Raw genomic sequence first — 4,715 nt, forward strand, 5'->3', positions numbered from 1 at the left:
CATATATATACGCATCCGCGGGATTATCCCGATGGGGATGGACGCGCGACTAGCAATCGCTTCCGTTTCTGTAATATCGTGGCAATATCGCTCGTTCTTACGAAACTACTTGAAAATTGCACATTTACAGTAGTAGAGTTTAGATCAGATGTAAACGCGCGCGTTTTCTTAAATGGGTGCTTTAGTTATATCGACTTTAGAAACAACGTAAGTAATTTCAGAAGTAATATCAGATAAATAAAAGTATAATATTTTTTAATGAGTTTTCATATTTATATAATAACATGGTAAAATGTTAAAATTAAAAAAGAATACGGACGTAATGAAGATTAATTTCGAAATTGCGGACGTTCTATGAACTGAAATTTCGGATTGAGTATAATAGAAATTTTTCATTCGTTTTTAATTTGCGACTTCTACGTGTGTTATCAAATTTTCTAGACCAAAAATTTTTTAAGTAAATAAAAATATAACGCAATGTTATATATTTCGAATAATTTTATAAAACAAGATAAGAGCTTCTCTTTAAAATTATTCAGTAAATGTGTCAATATAAATTATTTTCAGCTTATAAAAAAAGAACTTCGTGAAACAGTCTGTGAAAAATTACGTAACACGCGTCGTAATTGCAGTACAGATGTTAGAATCATAAGGCGGTTGACGACATCGAGTATCTCCCGACGAAATTGAGACTAATAAGACAGGAATGGTGCTGGATCTAGCCGGTACGCACTGGAAAACGACGGATCTCGAGCGGTCAAGTTTCGAGGAAGCGACAACAATAATCGCGTGACAGAAAATGACCGAAGAATACACTTGACACAAGAAAGAGAGATCTAATTGATCCGCGAGCTTACCAATTTCGCATTGAGAAAAATTTCTGGTTGAAAATAGACGATTTGAAAAGAAAATTCTGATTTGTCTATTTTCAATCAGAAATTCCAATTAATGCAATCCGAACCGTGTTTTTAGTGCGATTTCACAAAAGATTTATTTCTGACATTTGATTATCAAAGATAATATCGGCAATTCCTGGGGTGTGGCCTAATCTCGTATTGTGTACACCTGTTTGATGATCTTGCAAATTTTTCAGGATTACTGTAGATCAGATATACCCAGAGAATGGGCACAATCACAGCTTACAATGCACCATAATCTAAAGATATCTAAGACTGATGTTTGAAACTCCTACGCTTATTGTCGGAAAGTCATACGAAAAAGAGATACTATAAATTCAGTTATCCAATCATGATGGACTATATATTTTTTAGATATCAAATTTCTTCGGCTTTATCTGCATTTCTTTTAAAAAAATCTTGGTATAAAGTCAGTTATCAAATCATAGTGAGCCTACATATTCGTTAGATATTACAGGAATATCAAATTCTTTCAGCCTCATCTACGTCATATATAGATACTTCGCTTCGAGCGAGAGCGCATTCGAGATCTCTCAACCGCCAATCAGCTTACCAATGCTAAAACATTGCGGAGTGGCCAATAATTGATTTAATATCGCTACGCAACTCGTGTAATATTGATAAATTGTAGGTTGAATTTCAGTCAATCGAATCCAGTGTGCGGGGGATCCCGAGGGGGTGTACCCCAGTGGTGGCGTGGAAGACAGCAATGGGACTCAGGGATCCCACTACTGAAGATTGGTCAATTTATGGTGGTGCTCGGTCAACGAGGCGCCACAGCATTTAGCGGTTAACGCGTGCAATGAGAATGAGAGAGAGAGAGAGGAAGAGAGAAAACGAGACGAAAGACGACGCGAGGAGGAAACCAGAGACGCCACTCAACGGCATTATTCGAACTGATGCGGTGAATTGGCGCTGACGACATCGCACAGAGCACCAATCCGACAGTTTGTTTATTGGCCGCGCGTTGGCGGATTCCTCGCGGTCTCTTTAATTGAGACCTCGTCGATCGAGGCTGATACGGGGACGCGGCGAATTGCGCTCGGATTTCGTCGATCAGCATCATTGCGACATAAAGAACAGGGAGGAAGAGAACTCTGATTATTTTAACGTTTAGTTTTCGAGTAGAAAGGTGCGGGCTAGAAAATTTATTAGACAATTATCACATATCGTTTTCAGATTTTGTAATTCACAAGCTGATGCTTTTAAATCATGCAATGTGTCGCGTTCCTCAGGATTGTTAACAAAGTCGAAATAAATATTTAGGATAATTTTGTTGTTGAATGATGAATACTTATTAGATTTATAGGAGTTCAACTAGAGATGTGTTATCTAAATTATAAAAATCTATAATTTAAACACACACAACGACTTCTTTTGTACATTTTTTATGAACGATAATTCTTTCGTTATATTATATATTTTAATTTTATTTTACACAATAATCAATTTATGTTTTGTGAAATAATAAAAAAATTTAATTGTCTGAATAATTTTGTAGAGTTAACATTGAGTTGCGCACAATACTTCATCAAAGTTAATCAGATCTGATGCATTAGCAATGGATTTCAGCTACATTATGATAATTGTTCGACGATAATGCAATCGGATTATCATTCCCGTTTCTTCACCCAAACGGGATTGCAAAAAAAAGGATACATATGTTGCATGAGGATCATTTCTCGAGTCTTAATACGGAGCAGCCCTCTCGTAAAAAAGATTGTAATTATGCAGTTTGTACCGGTTGTCCGAAGCTGCATTTAATGATTCTCCGTGCCTTGATAAAGTGTTTATGTATTAGAAATTAAACGTCGATTATCGATGTATGTCCTCGATGCAACGTAGATGCAGTGTGAAAGAAAAAACAACCCATTGAGACCACGAGAACTGTTAATAAGTATAATATTATATAGTAGCGAAATTAAGTTTTGCGTATATTTACATCCTAGTGTCTACGATACGATTCATGTTGTTCGTTGAAAAACAGACTACAGTGTGTCTATTAAGATCTTGTAAGAGATCTTGGGTTCCCTCGAGCGTTCGGCAATGATATGCAAACAAGTGTATGTCGCAAGTATAAACGGTAAGACAGACGACTACATTTAAATAATAAATATGATATATGAATATATTGATTGAACAGATCGTTATTCATGATCAAACTATTCAAATATTATTTTGTAATAATAAATACGAGTTATACTCTAATTCAAATAAATAAGTTATATTTAATAATTTCCACTTTCTATTGTTGAAGTGCGATGCGGAAAATGTGCATTGAACATCGCTATAATTTTTTTAGATAAATAAACCATCTAGTAATTCAGTTTGTTTAATAACGTCATTAATGAATTAATGATAGTTTATTTATAATTTACTAGCTGTTAATTTTTCCCGATGATGATCGCAATCTGTAATTACGTAACAATAAAAAATGTAATTATTTCTCCTTCTAAAAAAATTTAATTCCATTATACGTAATATACACAACGCAGAGAAATAAATAAGTACAGGTTCACTGGACATTGATTGAAGTATCTAATCGTTTGCTGCGCGTATCTGCTCCAATAAATTGGCAAACTTTGCGATTTTCGTCGCGGACAATTTCGTTCGTGCCCGCGCGCAATTTCTACGTAGTTGCCACGTAAAGAACGTCGCTAGGAAATGCAAATCGCGTTATTTCCCTGTGTACGCGTAATGGCCCATTATGCGCACGTGGGCTCTATCACAAAGAAAACTGACGTCTGCAGCGCGTTTATGCACGCACCGTGTGCGCGGATTGCGCGTAATGAGGAACAACGAAGTCCGTCCTGTTTCAAAAGTATCGCAAAAAGAATCGCTGACCCTCGGCGCGCACGCTTGCTTTCGATTGTCGACCATCCCCATCGATTTATGAGCGTGGATATAAGTAATCTCGATTTCTCACACGCACCCGCTTTTGATGGAGCGATTCGTCCTGGTCCACTGCTATACGTAACCCTCGATCATTTCGTAAAAAATGTGATAATGAAATTTGCTTTAGCATGCATGTGACGTGTAATGTACGAAGTTGATGAGAGTACTTCAATATACTAATGACACGATTAAAGTAATTTATAGCCCTATTTAGAAGTACAAAAATAATATTAAAATACTATGAAAAAGAGAATTCTATACGTATGTGTTATATTATACTGTGTGAAAGCATAAAGTTTCTTCATAAAAAGCGAAGAACGTAAAAAATTTAACGAGCGAGATGACAAAACGTTGATAATTAATGTAAAGCTTATGTGGTATATTTAGTAATAAAATATTTAGTTAGATAATTCTATAGTTATAAAATGAATTCTCTGTGAAATTTATTTTTATGCAAATAAAAAATATCTACAATATAATATATTACAGGACCGTGTATGTGTATGATAACACAAATTATAGAAATCAAAGTCTTAAACGGTCTAGCTGAATCTTAAGTACTCGTATGATTCTTGTGTGAATTTATATACTACGTACGTAGTCCCTCAGAAATGATTTTTCGGTCTTGAAAAACGCTAACTCTACTAAACTACCGTAGTAATATCACGAGTTAAAATTGACTAGCAATTTAACAAATTTTTGATGCTTATTCGCATCTTCGAAACGATCTTAATAATGTTGAATAATATATTAAATAATTAATCTGTAAATAATTAATTCCGAAAAATATTACCTCGGCCGGGAGTCTTGCAACCCGGATCTCTTGCATTCCGTGCGAGCGTCCTAAGCCTTTACATTATCGAGGCCTAAACAATGTTTATGTCTATATACACAAATGAATTT

The 4,715-nt window shown here is 35.2% G+C and overlaps 1 protein-coding gene across 2 annotated transcripts in view; it reads left to right on the forward strand.

The window, feature by feature from the left end:
- Window positions 1-4,715, forward strand: part of LOC108746943 (steroid receptor seven-up, isoforms B/C) — a 146,329-nt gene that overhangs the window by 125,710 nt on the left and 15,904 nt on the right. The gene's annotated exons all lie outside the window — the stretch shown is intronic.

The sequence above is a fragment of the Trachymyrmex septentrionalis genome, unplaced genomic scaffold (genome assembly GCF_001594115.1).
Source record: "Trachymyrmex septentrionalis isolate Tsep2-gDNA-1 unplaced genomic scaffold, Tsep1.0 scaffold19, whole genome shotgun sequence".
NCBI classification, from domain to species: Eukaryota; Metazoa; Arthropoda; class Insecta; order Hymenoptera; family Formicidae; genus Trachymyrmex; species Trachymyrmex septentrionalis.